The 20,531-nt window shown below is 35.2% G+C and overlaps 1 protein-coding gene across 1 annotated transcript in view; it reads right to left on the reverse strand.

The window, feature by feature from the left end:
- Window positions 1-19,384, reverse strand: part of LOC143668728 (olfactory receptor 14C36-like) — a 39,268-nt gene extending 19,884 nt beyond the window's left edge. The window contains exon 1 of the mRNA XM_077143281.1: window positions 19,175-19,384. The gene's annotated coding sequence lies outside the window, so the exon portion shown is untranslated. The remainder of the gene's footprint in view (window positions 1-19,174) is intronic.
- Between the last annotated feature and the right edge of the window lie 1,147 nt (window positions 19,385-20,531).

Below are 20,531 nucleotides of genomic sequence, written 5' to 3' on the forward strand. Positions count from 1 at the left end.
CACACCAGGGTTATGCCCTCAGACCTGTGCACCCACACAGCTTCATTGTCCCTGGCCACTGGGTGTTCACATTCACAAACACCAGAATAATATCCCCAACCTGTGCCTATAACTGCATTGCAATGCATCCCTGCACTATTGTGCCCCACCCCATATCCTGCATCTTACTACGCATCCATCCCTCAAACACAATGCTTTAGACTACTGAAGGAAATCACTCCCAAAGTAAATCATTCAAGATCTTTACATGCAATGAAACAACAAAAGATCACTAAGCATATCACAATGCAGGAAGATATAGCCCAGCCTAACAACTGAACTAAATACCAGACGAAACACAGATGTTGGAACAATTTATCAAAGATGTTCATACAAGTCTACTTAATAAAAGAACTGGTATGATTTAATGACATAAAGAGAGCAGAAGACAGTAGAGGAGCATAAAGAGGAATTTGAAAGAATAAAGAGAAAAGTTGCAGATATCACAGAGATTAAAGACTCTGTTGTCCAAATAAAATCATACTAGAGGCACACAACACCAGATTTGAAGAGACAAGAAGAAAAAATAAGTGATACAGAAGACAGGATGACTGATTTTTAACACTCCAAACAGCAAATGAGGGTGATGTGATGGTGGCTCAGTGGCAGAATTCTCGCTTGCCATGCCAGAGACCCGGGTTCGATTCCAGTGCCTGCCCATGTTAAAAAAAAAAAAAAAGACAGAACACAGCATGGAAGAAAGACAGAAAATTTGAATTGGATCTCAGGGAAATGATAGATAAAACAAAGCATGCGTATATAAGAGTCATTGGTATCCCAGAAGGTGAAAAAGGAGCAAAGGGCTAGGAAGGTAGTTGAGGATATAAAGGGAGAAAACTTCCAAACCTTCATGAAAGACATAAATACACAAGTCAAAGAAGCCCAATGAACTTCAAACAGAATATATCCAAATAGGCCTTCCCCAAGACATACTAATCAGTCTGTCAAATGCTGAAGAGATGCAGAAAATTCTGAAAGTAGCAAGAGAAAAACAATCTCCTAAATACCAGGGAAACCACAAAAGACTGAGTTCAGACTACTCAACTGGCACCAAAGAGGTGAGAAGGCAGTGGTATGATATATTTAAGATCCTGAAAGAGATAGACTTCCAGCCAAGAATACTGTACCCAGCCAAACTGATCTTCAAAACTGAGGGAGATATTTAAATTTTTGCTGACAAACAAATACTGAAAGAATTTGACAAGAGACAGGCCCTACAAGAAATACTAAAGGCAATTCTGCCAGATGAGAAATAAAAAGGAGAGGGAGGTCTGGAGGATGGCACAAAATTGAAGAGTACTGGTAAGGGTAACTTAAAAGTTAAAAAAAGAAAGAGGGAAATGAATGTACAGATCTGACAAATAAAATTAAAAAGATAAGATGGTGGATTCAAGAAACACCTTTTCAGTAATAACTTGAATGTTAATGGACTAAATTCACAAATAAAAGATACAGATTGGCAGAATGGATTAAGAAGTATAGCCAAGCTACATGCTGCTTACAAGAGACCCATCTTAGATGCAAGGATACAAATAGATTGAAAGTGAAAGTATAGAAAAAGATTTTTATGTAAGTTGTAAGCAAGAGAAAGCAGGAGTAGCTATACTAATAGCTGACAAAATAGAATTTAAATGTAAAGGCATCTTAAGAGACAAAGAAAGACACTATATGTTAAAGTGACAGTTCTCCAAGAAGTTATAACACTCATAAACATACATACTCCCAATCAAGATGTCCAAAGTACATGAGGCAGACATTGACAAAACTGAAGGAAGTGATAGATGCTTCAACAATAATTGTAGGAGACTTCAATACACCACTCTCTGCTATAGATAGAACAACCAGACAGAAGATCAACAAGAAAATAGAGTAGTTAAACAACTTGATAAATGAATTAGACCTAACAGACATATATAGGTCATTGCACCCCAAACAAAAGGATATGCATTCTTCTCTAGTGCTCATGGAACATTCTCCAGGGTAAAAAATATGCTTGGGCACAAAACAGGTCTTTATAAGTTTTAAAACATTGAAATTATTCAAAGTACTTTCTCTGATCACAATGGAATGAACCTGGATCACAATAATCACCAAAGGATGAGAACATTCACAAATATATAGGGATTAAATAGCACAATCTTAAACAATCAGTTGGTCAAAGAAGAAATTGCTAGAGAAGTCAGTAAGTATCAGGAGACAAATGAAAATGAGAATACAACTTATCAGAACATATGGGATGTGGCAAAGACTGTGCTGAAAGAGAAATTTATTGCACTAACTGCCTATATCAAAAAAACAAGAAAGAGGAAAAATTGAGGATTTAACTGCTCACCTGGGGGAACTTGAGAAAGAAAAACAAACTAATGCTGAAACAAATAGAAGAAGAGAAATAACAAAGGTTAAAGCAGAGTTAAATGGATGTGAGAACAGAAGAACAATAGAAAGAAAAAATAATAATAATCAATGATATTGATGTACCGCTAGCAAGACTGACAAAGAAAAAGAGAGAGAGAGGATGCAAATAAGTAAAATAAGAAATGAGAAGGGATGCATTACCACTGACCTTGAAGAAATAAAATAAATTATAAGAAGATACCATGAACAACTATATGCCAAAAAACTAAATGACTTAGATGAAATGGACAAATTCCTGAAAACACACAAAGAAGCTGCACTGACTCAGGAAGAAATAGAAGATCTCAACAAACCAATCAAAAGCATAGAAATTCAATCAGTCATCAAAAATCTTCCTACAAAGAAAAGCCTAGGGCCAGATGACTTCACAGGGGAATTGTAGCAAACATTCCAAAAAGAACTAACACCAATCCTGCTCAAACTTTTCAAAAAAGTTGAGGAAGGGCGGGCCGCGGTGGCTCAGCGGGCAAGAGTGCTTGCCTGCTATGCCGGAGGACCTCGGTTCGATTCCCGGCCCCAGCCCATGTAAAAAAAAAAAACAAACAAACAAACAAAATATAATAAAAACAAGAAAATGTTTAAAGATGTTTCCCTTTCTTCCTCCCTTCCTTCCTTCTATCCTTCCTTCCTTCTCTGTCTTTCAAAAAAAAAAAAAAAAAAAAAAAAGTTGAGGAAAACAGAACTCTTCCGAATTCATTTTATGAACCTAATATCATTTTAATACAAAAACCAGGTGAAGATGCTGCAAGAAAGGAAAGCTACAGACCATTCTCCCTAATGAGCATAGATGTAAAAATTCTTAACAAAATATTATCAAATTGATTCCAACAATTTGAATTGAATTATACACCACAACCAAATGGAGTTTATACCAGAAATGCAAGGGTGGTCCAACACAAGAAAATCAATTAATGTAATATAGCACATGAACAAATCAAAAGTGAAAAATCACATGATCAAATCGATTGATCCTGAAAAAGCATTCAACAAAATTCAACAACCTTTTCTGATAAAAACACTCCCAAAGATAGGAATCAAAGGTGACTGCCTCAATATGATATAAGGAATATATGAAAAACCAATAGCCAGCATCAGACTCAGTGGAAAGAGACTGAAAGTCTTCACCCTAAGCTCAGGAGCAAGACAAGGATGCCCACTGTCACCACTATTATTCAACATTGTGCTAGAAGTTCTAGCTAGAGCAATCAGGCAGGACAAAGAAATAAAAAGGCATATAAATTGGAAAGGAAGAAGTAAAACTTTAATTATTTGCAGACAACAGATACTATACTTGGAAGATCCTGAGAAATCTATAACAAAGTTACATGAACTAATAAACAAGTTCAGCAATGTGGTGGGATATAAAATTAATGTGCAAAAATCAGTAATGTTTCTATACACAAGCAATGACCTAACTGAGGAATCAGTTAAGGAAAAACAATCTATTTAAAATATAAATTGCCTTGCCATTTATTGTTTGATAATTGCATATTTGAATATATTTCCTTTGTTTTCAGAAAAACTTTAATTGTAGTTAACATTACAGTAACAATTCATGAAAATTTCACAACTCAATCATCCTTCTCAACAGCTGAATAAACTGGCTATGATTTTATAGTATTTGCAGGTATATGCAGAATAAATTTCACAACAGTATACATGACATTTGTTGAGGATTCTACTTCACTAAACTGATCATATCTATATTCAATACGAATCACCTAGTGGCTTGAAGAAATGGGGAACTATTTATCTCATATTAGAAAATTCTGATAAATCTATAATAGTTGATGTAATAGCAGGAAAATCATTTACCAAGATTAAAACTAAATGTTTGATACTTAGAAATTCTTTTCAGAAAGATAAAATAGACCTTGAATTAAATTACCGTACTGTGCTCTTACTCATTTTACATAAAAAATTTTAATATATTCAAATAAGTATGTTAATTTGATATATTTTAATTTTATTAGCACAGATAACTATGCTGTCAGAATAAAATTATCAAAGAGAAACATTTTATGTTACATTTATGAGTAGAAACAATATTTTAACTATCTATTGGTGTTGAATAGATCAGTGATGTGTTTAAGTGTAATAATAAAAGATATCCATCTTGGCATGAAAACTAAAAAACAACAATAATACCTTAATGACACCACAGTTAAAGTAAAATGAATCCAGACCAAAATGATAGTTTTCAATGAAAAATTGTTTGCCCCTACTTGAAATTATAATTTTAAATAAATTATTTTTAAAAATTGTATTTATAATTTATTTAAATATAAAATTATTTAAAATAATTTTAAATAAATTAAAATAATAATTTGTTTCATCAGTTAGATATGACACATTTCAAGTGTTCTATAATTGCACATAGCAACTGACTACCATACTGGACAGATAATATCTCAATCTTTAAGAATCTTTCTAATTTTTACTACCTGCTCTGTTACAACAATTTTTTTATCATCTGATCTAGCTGGTATTGGGAGGGAAATTAAGAGACTTCCATTTGATTTTCCAATTCTCCAAGTTTCTTAACACACAAAGACTCATTGTGTTAATAGTACAATTATAAAAATGTGCTCTCATCAAACGTAGCAAATGTTCCATAACAACGCAAATTTTAATAACAGGGTTGTATATGGGAATCCTGTTTTTTATGTATGATTGTTCTGTAAACCCATAGGTTCTATAACAAAGAAAAACAATAATGTGTTGATTTTGCCCACCACGAAGAATGTATATTCCATTACATCTTTGTGGAATGGGAAAATACTACTGGGCAAACCCAGTTAATGGGTGCCCTCTAAGTTGGACTTTGGCCAGGACTCCATTTCTTACTTGGCCTTTATACACACTCTAACTGAAGGGCACAATATTACTTCTTTTCTCTGAGTTTCAATATTAACTAGGATATTTTAATAATTTCAAAATGTTTCATGTTCTTTTTTTCCTAATGCACAGTTAATTAAATACATGGGTGTAATAGGTTTGGGATGAACTGAGAAAATAATTACCATGTACATCTCCCTTGTCATTGCCAGGCACTTTCTCCTGGGAGCAAAATCCTCTACTTTCAGCCAATGATCTCCAGTTTGGAAACCTGACCCAGTCCAAGAAATTGATCACAAATTCCAAGCTTTTATTTCACAACTGATCTTATCCTCTAGAATATTTTTTATTATTTAATTGAGTTGCTTTATGATTTATATTTATGGTAATTATTGATAGTGTAGGATTTAAATTTACCCACTTACTACTTTTTCCTATTTCTTGTGCTCCTTACACCTTTTCTCCTTTTTTTTTTTTGCCTGATTTTGGATTACTGAAAAAAATTCTAAAATTATTTCCCCTATCATCTTATTAGTTATACCTCTTTTCTAATTTTAAACAGTTTCCATAACATTTACAATATACATATTTTATTTAGCATAGCCTGTTTTCAAATAACATTATGGCCCTTCAGATATAGCATAAGAAAGTTACAGTAATATACATCTGCTTGTTCTTCCCATCCCTTGTGATATGGTTGTCGTGTAGTTTATCTCTATAATGTTATGCATTCTGCAATAATTGCTATTGTTTGTGTTTGGGGGCAATTATACCTCAGATTAAAAATTAGAAAAGGAAATTGAGTGTATATACCTGAATTTATTCCTTTTCAGAAGACCTTTGTTTAGTTGTTTTTTTTTTGTAGACCCTGATTTCTGTCTGCTCTCATATTCTTTCTGATATGAAGACTCTATTTGATTTTTTTTTTTTGCTGGTAATAAACTCTCACTTTTAGTTTGAAAAATTATTTTACCTTCATCTTTGAAAGATTATTTTTGTTAAGTATAGGTTCATGAGTAGAGGGTTTTTTCCTTTTCTTTTCTTTCAGAACTTTAAAGAGGTGCTCATGCAACATGTCTTATTTCTTCTGGTTACTTGCAAGATTTTCTCTTTAACTTTGCATTATAACAGATTAAGTGCATTATGCTTAGAACTGTGATTTGATAGCTGCCATTTTTTCTTCATTTTGAAATTTCCTGGAAATTATTTCTTCAACTATTTATCATGCTACATTTTTTCCCTCTCCCTTCTCCATCAGGAATACGAATACCAGTATATTAGGTTGTTTGATAAAGTTCTAAAGCTCTGAGTGTTCTCTTCTTCTTCTCCTTTAATTATCAGTTTGAGTAGCTTCTATTGACCTGCCTCAAAATTTACTGATTTTTTGGAGATACTGCATCCGATAATGATGTCATATAAAGTTTTTGTCTTCCCTAATACCCTCTTTTTTCATTTTATGGGTTTCCATTTCCTGTTTATCATAGACTTAATGTTGACATTGGAATTGTCTACCATTCTAACTTGCCATTGCCTTTCTGTCAAGGTCATTTAACTGATTAATTACTGCTTAAAGTTCTTGTCTGATAGTTCCAACATCTGTATTGTTTCTGAGTCTGTTTCCCTTCCTTGATTTATCTCTGATGGGGAGTTATTTTTTCCTAGATATTTAGGAGTCTTGTGTTTTTTATTTGAATTCCATATGTCATGTGTAGAACACTAGAGACGGTCGTCAACAGTATCAAGACGTCAACAGTATCAAGCAAAGGGTTGCTTTCTTTTCTGCCAGGCTGTTGTTTTTAGTGTCAAATCAATCAATCAGTGTTCAGCTGGGTCAGGTTTTCTTGTTGTAATGGCTAACCTTTAGTTTTTATTCTATTAAAGTGTGAACTGGGGTGCAGGAGAGATTTTCTAATACTCCTTTCTCAGCTTCTTCCTGACTCTCTCTATACCTGCAACAGACTAGAGATTTCTCTCCATGCACCTTTTCCTCTCCCAATTATAAACTGCTGTTGCCTCTTGCTTCGTGTTTTACTATGCTGATGGTTGGTAGGGGTACTTGGGATTTTCTATTGTCTCCTTATAAAATCAGCCTAAAGCAAACCTTGAGTGCCTGGTTCTCAGATTATCAGTTCCATCACTCCCACCCTTCCACATTCCTGCTCCCTCCTTTGCTTTTCCTGGAAACAAACTCCACTTTGCAATGGTGGCAAGGCTTTTGTGAGAGAGATTTTTCTGGCTCCTTTCCCAGAAACAGTAGCTGTTAATCCAATGCAATTGATATAGAAATGTAGGCTAATGTTGCCAGATAAAATAAAGGATATGTTAAAATTGAATTTCAAATGCATAATAAATAATTTATTGTTTAAGAATGGAACAATATTGCATGTGATATAGTTATACTACAAAATTATCCTTCTTTGATTTTTAATTTTTTTTAGGTACATGAACTGGGGACTGAACCCAGGTCTTCTGTATGGAAGGCAGGCATTCTACCACTGAACTACCCATGCACCCTCCTTCCTTGATCTTTGTATAAAACAGCAGGGCTACATTAGGCCTCTGATTGTTTTGTGCCCCTAAATCAGTCCTCTGGGGACTGATGTTTTGGTCCTCTGTCCTTCTCCTAGTAGCTTTTTGTCATATCTGTCCAATTTAGGAATTTTGTTCAATGTGAGTGGAGTTCTGGGTTGGGGCAGCAGTAGTAGGTGTTCCTTTCCTCTGTGATTCCTCCAATCACCCCCAGTTGCATATGAGCACCTGGTGGAAGATCCCAGAAGCAAGACAGCAAGTGAATCCATGCACCCCTGTTTCTGAGGCTCCCATATATTCTATGTCATCATGCTAACCCATTTCATCAGCCTTTAGTAGTTCGTAAAAATTGCAACAGCTTTCTTATATCAGCTGACATAACTTCCTCCTATTCCCTGTTGAAACGACCTGAAATCCCTGTTTCTCCCTACTGTTTTGAGGGAAGTTGACTCAACTTGGATTTCAGGCAACTTGGTCACACAATCTCACCTCTCTGATGTGTTCAAGAACCACTCTGGTTTTGTAGTTTTTACAGGTTTTCTTCAATATTTGAGTGGGATTAATGCATTTTTCTAACTTTCAACAAGCAAGGTAAAAATGGAACAACTCCTTTTATTTAAAGGTCCAAACTAAATGTTACTCGTATTTCTGACCATCTATTTTGTCCTTAGGAATGCCAAGTTCTATTATTATTTTCCCATAACTCTTTAAGTGTCAGACCCCCCCCCCAGGGCACTTTTCAACTTAGCCTTTCATTATGATAATTATAATTATCTGATCTTTTAGTGTAGTCATTTGTCTTCTATTATTTTGATGATCTATCATTTCCTTTGCTATCAGGATAACCTAATTCTGCAAAGGCCTTTCTTATAGTTAACACCAGAGGAGCTGCCTTCACTGAATATTATTGTGATGCTGATGCCACCTTTATTAGTCCAATTCGATAAATGTTGTAATTTCTTAAACTTTGTGTAGAATATAATCGCCTGATTAATAGTCTGCTGTTGCGTATTATATCCACTCCAACATTTCTATGCCTCTGAGCCCCTTAATTCCCTTTTCCACTGTTTTCCACTTTAATTTTGCCATTTCTACCTCCTTATTGTGAGTCATAACATTTTCTGTGTTTCTAGGTGATATTTAAGTATCCAGTTTCTTAGGGGAGTGTTTACCAAACTACATTTGGGCTTACTTGATCAAACCTCCTTAGGATTCAATGCCACTTGGACTATACCAGCCCATAATGGTAAACGCTGGGAGAATATTATGGCTAACATGGGTCTATACTGCATTTCTTCATTTATCAGACTCATTGACCCTCCATCTGGATAATGTCACAACAACCCAATTTATCAATCCACTGATGAGACTGGGAAATGGTTGTATATCCTGAAAAGGCTTATGATGTTTTGGAGGGAGAAAACTTTGTATAGCCTCTGATTCAGTGCTAGATATCTGCTACATATTGATAGGAATTGTAGGGAACTTCATCCCATTACAATAGTGCAAATGAAAAAAGAAATTCAGGCACAAAATCACAAATGTCTCCATCACATGTGTGATGATTAGGTTCTGGAATCAACTTGGCCAGGTGATGGTTATCTGGTCAAGCACTAGCCTAACATTACTGCAAGGATATTTTCTGGCTAGTTGATAAGCCAGAAGGTTGGTTTATTAAATCTTCAGTTAGTTGATTGAAACTGTGGCTAATTACATCTAAAATCAACTAAGGGCACATCATTCACAAATGACATAATCTAATCAATTGGATATGATCCACAAAGTTGAAGACTTTGAAGGTAGAAGAGAGAAGTTTCACTGTTTCTTAGCCAGTGAACCTCTTCTGTGGATTTCACTGAGACCCTTTGTATTAGTTAGGGTTCCCTTGAGAAACAGAATCAACAGGAAACACTCGCAAATATAAGATTTATAGAAGTGTCTCACATAACCATGGGAATGCAGAGTCCAAAATCCACAGGGCAGACTGTGAAGCTGACGATTCCGATGGAGGGTCTGGATGAACTCCACAGGAGAGGCTCGCCGGCCGAAGCAGGAAGAGTGCCTGTCTCTTCTGAATCTTCCTTACAAGGCTTCCAGTGATTAGATTAAGCATCACTCATTGTAGAAGACACTCCCCTGAGCTGATTACAAATGGAATCAGCTGTGGATGCAGCTGACACGCTCATGATTTAATTCTATGAAATGTCCTCATTGCAACAGACAGGCCAGCACTTGCCCAACCAGATAAACAGGTACCACCACTTAGCCAAGTTGACACATGAACCTGACCATGACACGCTTCATGGGAGTTACCAGCCTCACAGCCTGACACATGGTTTCAGAACTCTTGCATTCCCTTGATTGCATGAGACACTCTTATAATTTTAAATTTACAGCTATCTCCTGTTGGTTCAATTTCTCTAGAGAACCCTGAATAATACAGCTGGATATTAGGAGTGCTTCTTGAGAAATGGGATCTTAAATGTGGCTTTTACAATTAGATTTGTATTCTGATTAGATTCAAAGGCAGTAATGACTCTGTTTCTAATAAACAAGATGGCACTGAGAGTCCATGGCATGAGGTGACAATAAAGACACACAAAATGTCATCATTTGATTCTGTTATTTGTACACTTAAACAAGGCAAGGCTCTGAAGGAGGATGTTTTTGACACCTTAATGGAGTTTTGTAGAATTGAGAAGTGTAATTAAGTTGGCTGATTGTTCTTAGATACACTGGATACAGTTATGAGGGACAAAAATAAGATGGAGGTCTCAAATTCACAACTTAAATGCCATATGAAAGATGTAAAAGTTTCTATATGTTCCTTAAAAGAAAATTTTATTTCCTCTAGTCAAAGACTTGAGATCTCTGAAAGTCAGACCGAGAGTCTGACTGTGCAAGTAGCAGATTTACAATGCCAACTATATTCACAAACTTTCAGGGTATCTGCTATTAAAGTAAAGATTTGATTGGAAAATAATGGAATCCTGAAACTTGAAATGGGTACATTTGGGTTGAGTATAATGGCAGAATCCATGGATTCTGCTGAGACTTTGCTAGATAGACATTTAATGAACTGCTCTGAGGAAACAGCCACCCAAACTCCAGCCTGTCCTGAGGAAACAACTTCCAGCCTTCCAGTCTACCCTAACGAGTCCACCATCTAACCTCCACCTAAAGGGATTAACATTTCAGTGCCTGCTAAACCTGTAATGTCCACTGGATAAATAGTCCTCATTCCTCTGTCTGGAGAGATTAATCCTAGTTCACCAGATGAAACTGCAATGGAATGCCCTGTGGCTTGAAAGACACTTCTGATTCTTTTCATGTACCATCCCAACCACCTCTCTTTTCTTCCAGACCTATAATTGTACTAAATTCCCAAAAGGACCTTAAAGGTGAGATACAACATGTGGTCCATGAGGGGCCCACTATACTCCAAATGAACTGCATGGGTTTTCCAATTTATATAGACAGAAATCAGGGAAATATGTGTGGGAATGGATATTAAAGGTATGGGATAATGGTGGAAGGAATATAAAGATGGATCAAGATGAATTTATTGATATGGGCCCACTAAACTTCATCCAATTTTATAGCTCAAGGAGATAGAAAAGACATTAACAGTTTGTATGGGTGGTTTGCTGAAACATGGATCAAAAGTTAGCCAACAGTACCTGAGGTAAAAAGCCAGAGCATCCCTGGTATAATGTTGATGAGGGGATCCAAAGGCTTAGAGAGATTGGAATGTTAAGGTGAATGAAAGACATGCTCACACATACCAAGATTGTGCAGAAGACACACCTTTTACCAGAATTGTGAGGAATAAATTTATGAGACTAGCTCCATTATCCCTGAAGAGCTGTTCAGTAGTTCTACTCTGTAGGTCAGATATTACTGTGGTGACAGCTATCACAGAGCTAGAATTTTTTATCACAATGAGGATGGTTTGATACTGAGTTTGCAAAACCCATGTGGCAATGGTTAATTACCATAGACAAGGTGGACAGTATAATGGACAGCAGACTCAAAGCAGTAGTCAAATTAATCTGACATGCAGAGATTTAAGGCATTGGCCCATAGATCATGGAGTACCTAGAAGTAAATCAGGTAGCAGTCTACCACACTCCTGTGTGAGCTGTATAAGCAGAGTTCTAGTTCAAGTTATAAGATATCAAGATTAAGACTGAATGTAACACAAGGACTTGTACCCTATTGTGGAGAGAGTTATTGCATTTCCTGTTGTACACAGGAAATTGAGTATTTTTAGGCAAAAGATATGTCTGCTATTGTGTTCTGTTTAGAAATTAAGCATGTTTCAAGGTTTTGTGTATAGCTACCACATTGACAAGGGGGGAACTGTGATGGTTAGGTTCTGGTGTCAACTTGGCCAGAAAATGATGCCCACTTGTCTGGTCAGGCAAGCACTGGCCTGACCATTACTGCAAGGATATTCTGTGGCTGACTGATGAACCAGAAGTCTAATTCATTAAACCATCCATCAGCTGGTTGCACTTGTGGCTGATTACATCTATGATCAACTAAGGGCAAGCCTCCCACAAGAGATAATTCATTCAGTGGATGTGAACAAATCAATTTAAGAATTAGAAGAAGAGATAATTTTCAGTTTCTTCAGCCAGTGAGCCTTTCCTGTGGATTTTATTGAGACCCTTCATTGGAGTTACCAGCCTCACAGCCTGCCCTACAGATTTGGGATTCTTGCATTCCCATGGTTGCATAAGATACTTTTATAAATCTTATGTTTACAGATATCTCCTGTTGGTTGTTTCTCTAGAGAACCTCAACTAATACACCAGGGGTCTGGTCTGCTCTCTTTCCAATCCAGGACTTGGATTGATATGGCTGGCCTTTATCATTCCACATTGAATGGCAGCTAGATGTTTGTCTCCAAGGGTAAGGCATCTCCTTGCAGCTGAAATAATCCCAGAATTGGTTGACAGCTGGGATCTCTGTGACAATAGCTCTCCCATCAATTACATAATAAGTAATGGGGGTAAAAGAATCCAGGTAGCATATCTGTGTTAAGAGTCTTGAGGACAGTGGTGACCATAACAGAAGTATTCTGTGGATACAAACAACATGATCAGTGACATATAGGATAATTATTGCACAGAATGGAAAGCAAAGAGTTGATGATGGATTCTAAGCATTAAAGAGTTAACACAGCAGACATGAATCTGCTTCCTTAGAAAATCTTTCCTGAAAGGCTGACCTATGGCTGATGGCTGGGAACATGGCTCAAAGAATGTCCCCAATAAAGCATTAAGCTATATAAAATTCTTCATGTGGTGACAATGTTTGGGCAAAAATATGGTAAATATAGACACCTGAATTTCTTCTGCCAGTCTGGAGTTTTGCTTTTACTTTTTAAGGGTGAGTGTACCCATTCTCCAGGGAAAACCTTGGAGATTGAGACTTTAATGGACTTCCCCAAAGAGAAATATTGTATACTTAAGCTACTACACTCTTAGTGAACTCTCATGGATGGAAAGAGAATTAGGAAAACTGCCCATGGATTTTTTCAGACTCTGCCTATATATCATATCTAAATCACTGTTGGTTAGTAAAACTATATACTGAATCCTGTGAGTATTTCTCATGAATCTTTAATTGTGTAAGCAGTTTTGGGGATCCCCAAAACAAGGCTATTGACAATAGTGACACCAAACAAGAAAGTTTTGAAATTTTGTTCCTTCAGCACTCAGGGCATGGGAATGAATAGTTTGTGCATTTGTTGGGCAATTGTAGTCTTAGGGAAAAGAAGAGTTGGCAGTATTGGAAATAGAATTGTGTGACTATTGAGTCCTAAGTACTAAGCTACTAAGACATGTAAGTGAAGTAGGAAAGGATTATAAAAGGAGAGGCAATGAATTAGAGACCCCTTTGGGATTAAGGAAAATGTATACTATAAGAAAAGGGATTTTTTGTATGGATGGTTGTAAGAGAGCAATATTTTAAGAATGAAATTTAAGATTACTATTCTAAATATGGGATCTTTTCAAAGTGATTAAGCCACAAGTTATTTTTGCAATGAGCTCTCTTTTTTTCATTATGTGTAAACTTACAGAAGAGGTGCAGTCACTTAAGGGTTTCATATGGTGGGCTTATTGGCAGAAAGGATTAGTTTTGGTAAAAATGGAAAGGCATAGTGCAAAAAGAATAAGGCAGACTTAGTCTCTGTCTTAGGAAAGAAAACAAACTCTTTAAAAATCTGAATTATTTTTAAGAAGTTATAAAAATTTTGGCATATATAAGAATCACTAAATATTATATATATGTCCAGTATGCTCTCATCAAATCCATCCAGAAACAATCCTGGAAGTAATAATTACTGGTTGCAAAATATTTTGTGGATAATGAAAATTCAAAATATACTTTTCAAATGATTAGTACCATTTTATTAAAATAAGTTATACCATGTTAATGCTTGCTTAATTATATTATTTTATAATTTCCTGGAATATATAATTTAGACTCCTCGGTTTCAAGTGAGACAATTACAATGAGGCATCTAGACTTTTATTTCTGTCCTCACATTGCCTCATTATGAACCCAAAACTCACTCTCACAAGAGTTCCTGATGAATCTGGCAATGTAACAATTCTTACCCAACTCATTTTGAGCCTATAGTAATTCTTCCAAAATTCTGTTTCAAACATTTGTGTCCAAGAATATTCCTTTTTATTCAAAACTAATATCAGTTATGGCAAATCTACAAGGAATCCACTGTAAGAATTTCATGTTATCTCAGGTTCTCACAAGTATAGATTCTCTGGGAAAGCTTCTCAGGCATTCCATGGACAAAAATAGTATACACACAGATTTGGAAATAAGCAATGATGAGTCAATAATGGACTATACAATCATCAAAGAAAGTACCTCCAGGAGATACAATCATAAACATATATGATAGAGTTAAATACATGATAGATATTTCAAGAAATTGCAGTTATTAACATGTCAAAAACTAATAAGTTGGGAGTGCAAGGGTAGTTCAGTGGTAAGAATTCTCCCTGGCCATGCAGGAGACTTGGGTTTGATTCCCGGTGAATGCACTTCACAAAATAAAGAATCTAATACAAACAAACAAACAAACAAACAAACAAAATTCAACAAATGATGCTGCAGTAATGGGATACTCACATGGAAAAAGAATGAAATGTGACCCTGCCATACAACATACCAAAAAAATAAAAAAATGAAAATGAAAACCAATATGTTGACATTAGCAATGAATACACTGGAAATGATTTTAAGGAAACAAGTTCCTTATGATAGCATCAAAAAGAATAATATTCTTAGTCATAAATTTAACAAAATAAGTACAAGACTTGTACATCAAAAATAAGAAAACATTTCTGAAAGAAATTTAAACAGACCTAAAATATGGTATCCGAGTTTGCTAGCTGCCAGAATGCAATATACCAGAAATGGAATGGCTATTAAAAGATGAACTTGATAAGTTGCTAGTTTACAGTTCTAAGGCTGAGGAAATGTCCCAATTAAAGCAAGCCTATTAAGATGTCCAAATTAAGGCACCAACATGAGGTTACCTTCATTCAAGAAAGTCCAATGAAGTTCAGGGTTTTTGTCTTAGCTGAAAGGGTTAGAGTTAGTCTCTCAGCTTTCTTTCCTGGCTTCTTGCTTCATGGAACTCCCACAGGGGCATTCTCTTTCCTCATCTCCAAAGGTCGCTGGCTGGTGTACTCTGTGTTTCTCTTGATTTTGTGATTCTGTTTGGCTCTGCTGTGGCTTCCTTATGGCTCTAAAAAGGGATGTTCTCCCAAATGTTTCCTCTTTTTAAATGATTAATGGGTGGAGTTACAACTCCTTGGAAGCTACCCCCCGCAGTTGGGTGGGTTGCATCTCCATAGGATGCAACAATCAAAATTTTCCAGCCAGCAATATTGAATGAAGATGAAAGGACATGGCTTTTGGGGGGTCCACTGCAGATTCAAACCAGCACAAATGGCAAGATATCAACTATTCATGAATTGAAAGACTGCATATGTTTAATATGTCCCCAAAATTGATCTACAGCTTCAACAAAATCCCTTTGCAGTTTTGCAGAAATGGACATAGCTCCTAATACTCATCTGGCAGTTCAAAGGATACATAAAAGCCAAAAAGTTTTGGAAAACTTCAAAACTTAGTACAAGTCCACAGTAATCAAGACAGTGATGTACTAGCATAAGGATAGAGACACAGATCAATGGAATTGAATTAAGATTACAGAAATAAATACATATATACATGCTCATGAGTTTTTACAAGTTTACCTAGACATTAAATGGGGCAAAGATTATTGTTCTCAAGAGATGTTGCTAGGACAACTTGATAGCTAGATGTAAAAGAATAAAGTTGTAATGCTACTTTATACCATATACAAAAATTTAATCTAAGTGAACCCAGGACATAAATGTGAGCTAAACCTATAAAATTTTTAGAAGAAAAGGCATAATACATTTTGTCACTTTTATTAGACAATGGTTTCTTAGATATAACAGTAAATGCATTAAGCAATAATATAAATAATTTGTGCACTGGACTACAACAAACAAAAAATTTTGTCATTCTAAGTACTCTATCAATAAAATTAAACTATGTGTTGAAGAATGGAGGAATGTACTTGCAAATTATTTATCTCATAAGGATCTGCTATCCAAAGTCTATAAAGAATGCTTACATCTCAATAATTAAATGAAAATAACCCAATTTTAAAAATGGGCAAAAGATTTGAATACATATTTTTCCAAACAATGTATTCAAGTGGCCAGTAAACACATGAAAAATTGTACATCAATAGGCAATAAGGAAATGCCAATCAAAACTACAAAGACATAGCACTTCACACACACTAAAATGACTATAACAAAACAAAAGCAAACAAAACAATAGCAGAAATGACAACAAAAATGGAAAATAACTTGCCTGTGAGAGGATGTGAAGAATTTATATAGTCAGAATATAATATTGTGATGCCACCATGGAAAACATCTTTTTTTGTACTTCCTCAAAAATTAAACATAAAGTTACTACAGACTCACCAATTCATTCCAAAATATAACCGAGAACTGAAACATGTATGTATGCAAAAATTTTAATGTTAATGCACATCTATGCATTTCTAATAATAGCCAAAAAGTGAAAAAATCTCAAATGTAGATCAATTTATGAATAAACAAATGTGTTATTATATTACATTGAAATATTCAATAATATGAAGTAATTAGCACTGATACACGCTTTACAATACACAAAACTTGAAAACATGATGGTAACTAAAAGAAGCTAGTTACAGAGGAACACATATGGTATTATTGCATGAATTTGCTTATCTAAAATATCCAGAATAGGAAATTCATAGAAATAGAAAGCAGACTAGTGCTTGTTAGGGGCAAGTGGCAGGAGGAATAGAAAATGACTGCTAATGATGAAATCTTTGAAGCAATAAAAATGCTTAAGAATTAGATAGCTGTGATAGCTGAACAACTCTGTGACTATAATAAACAATTAATTGTATTCTTCAAAAGGATGAAGTTATGTATGTGGACTTTATTGAAACAAGCATCACATTGACAATATTCTACATACCCAAAATATGTTGCAATGCTCTAAATGATGCCACAGGTTATAATCCATAATATGTATGCTTGAAGGATTAAATCCAGTAAAAATGCAGTTATACAGAAATAAAAAATTAAAAGAAAAAATTAATTGCAGTAAAATTATGTAGAAAGAATTCAAAGCAGCCTTAGTGGAGTAGAAAAATATAGTCTTTAATTTTCAAAGAAGGAGAGGATTTAGAAATGAAAGATGTTATCAATGATAGCAGTTTGGATACACCAAAGAGCTTATAAAAGTATAGGAATCAGTGATTCATTAAGGTAATTGGTGAGAAACAGATTCAGGAATCCTAAATGATCTCCCAGAAAATCTTCAGCAGTTTTGAATGTAATGGATCAATAATTTGGGGTATAATTTATAGTGAATAAAAATATGGATAGTTCTTTCAGCTATTCAAATGAATTCTGGATATTAAGGCAATAATTATTATATAAAAGCAAACACAATGAAGATGAAGATTTTATAGCCATGCCTAATAGAAGTATTATCTAGAGCCATTAAATATCTGCTTTCCATAAAGATAAAAAAAATTAGGAATTTTAAAGAATTATTTTATTTAAAAACAAGATTTGATGCACAGTATGCTGATACTAAAATCCCCATTTCTTCTTGCCTGTGAATTAAGTTGAGAAGAGCCAGGAGTAGAATAATCAATGCCAAGCAGCAGAGATAAATGAAACTGAAGTCTATTACTAGAAGGTAAATATAAGTAAACAAAGTTGATACTGAGGATCAAGCACAATACCTCCTCTTGGAAGCAGCAATTAACCTTAACATTTAAACCTGGCTTGAAAGGCAAGCAGCCTAAGATCAGATACCACTCATGGCTAACAATAATAACCTAAGAGATATTCACAAAGGTGAAGCTGCCTATAATGATAGCCAGGTCCAGCTCATTCTAAACATGATGATTAAACAATGTTTAGGGTAAAAAGTTATTTTATATCTGAAAATGTGGGAAAAAAGAAAAACTAGGAAGAATAGGTTGATGCAAGTAATTCCAAGTTTCTGTATGGAGCACTGACCAGAATAGACACTGTAAAGATGTTCACTACAGTTACTATAAAGTTCCTTTTCCCAAAATCCACTTAAGGCCCATGTAAACCACCTTGTTTCAGAGGCTATAGATGAGAAAGTACAGCATGAGGGTGAGGATGGCATTGAAGGCTGACAATTTTGTCCTGGTCAAGGGTATGGTTTGAGGCTGGTTTCATGTACATGAACACGACAGTCTCATAGTAGAGTCCAACCACAGCCAGGTGGGAAGAACAAGTGGTGAAGGCCCATCAGCAGCTTTCCTCAGCATTCATGCAGGTGACACCTTGAAGAACTTGGGAATAGGAAATAATAATTGAAAATGAGAATATTAGCATCACTGCACAGTAAAAGAAAATCAGTCTTTCAAAGGAAAAATAGTTCAAGGTAGAGGTAGTAGGGCAATGATATCACAGAAAAAGTGATGAATTTTCAGAGACCTACAGTAAGTTAAAGAGAGGACAGGTACAAACACAATGATACTATCAGGAGACCCCAAAATCCAGGAAGCAACAGTCATGAGTACACATAGTTTCTGATTCATGAGGATGGTGCAACATAAAGGGTGGCCTATAGCCACACAGCGGTCATATGCCATGACAGCCAACAGGAAATATTTGGCCCAAAGCAGGGACACATAAAGGAATACCTGGGTTCCATAACCTACCAGAAAGATGGATTTCTTGCCAGAAAAATAGTTGAAGGCCATCTTGGGTACTCTGGTGAGGATGAGCATGAGGTCATAATGGACGGTTAGCTATGGAGGAAGCCGGGTGTCCAGGTAGGTAAGGGGAACCATAGCAGTGTTTCCCATGAAGGTCAGTGTGAAAATGCCCAGGATCCAAGAGAAGATGGAAGTGTGGGGGGTTATGATTGAAAATTCCCACCAATGTGTATTCCAAATGGAAGGTCTATACCTCCACCTCATAATGGCTATTTTTTCTTACCTGGAAATTCCAGAGAAGAAGGCTCTTCATTTATTATTTCAGGAAAATGCATTTGAATGCATAACATGAATAAGACTCTCTATTAGGCAGTGCCCATGATGCATACATAAAACATTTTCACTAATCTTTACTCACATGCCATCATGTTACAGTAACCATTATTTGAATTGATCTCATACTTTAAAATTTCCTCCATCATCCAATGTTCACGGAGATCAAATTAAGAAGTTTTCTATTTTACATACATATCAACTAAAGTTTATATGAGCTTATGGATGATATGCAGTTACATAGTCATTAAGAACTTAGATTTAAAGCATCTATACACATTGACTGCTAAAATTCATGAAACTCCTTTATCATAGAGAATATTTGTTTACTTTTGCCTCTGTTCTTCTAACTTGTCTCTAGATTGCTGCTCTCCTTAAGAAATATACAGCTCTTATTCAATGGTTTCCCCACTTCACACCCACTTTCTCTCCCTGCATCTCACAAAGTCAATGAATGACCATGTGGGATCAGTACACCCATCTGTGGAGCCTATACATCATAATTCAGAGAAGGGTTAATGCGCTACATCTTATTCTCTATGTTTCAGAAAATTAACAGAGCCTTAATTATTAATGAAAGCACCCTTTAAAATAATTTCTTATATAAACAAGACACCCTCTTCTCTTCTAAGAATAATTTTGTGTCTCCAAGCCTGTGTGGGGAGGCAGCAGTAATTTTTTTGAAAACTTAATTTCTTCCTACCACAATGAAACCTTATAAATCAATCGTGAAAAATATCTAAGAAACAAAAGTAAATCCATTCTGTGGTTATTAAAAGCTTCATTTCAGAAAATTAAGACACAACACATCAAAATTTATAGGATGCATCAAGAGCAGTGCTGAGAAGGAATTTAATTGCCTTAAATGCTTATATTTAAAAAGAAGAAAGAGCAAAAATTGAGTAATTAATGGTATACTTGTAAAAGCTAGAGAAAGAATAGCACACTAACCTCAAAGCAAACAAAAGTAAAGAAATAATGAAGATTAGAACAGAAATAAATGAAATTGAGAACATGAAAAAAAATC

The sequence above is a fragment of the Tamandua tetradactyla genome, chromosome 25 (genome assembly GCF_023851605.1).
Source record: "Tamandua tetradactyla isolate mTamTet1 chromosome 25, mTamTet1.pri, whole genome shotgun sequence".
Classification (NCBI taxonomy): Eukaryota; Metazoa; Chordata; class Mammalia; order Pilosa; family Myrmecophagidae; genus Tamandua; species Tamandua tetradactyla.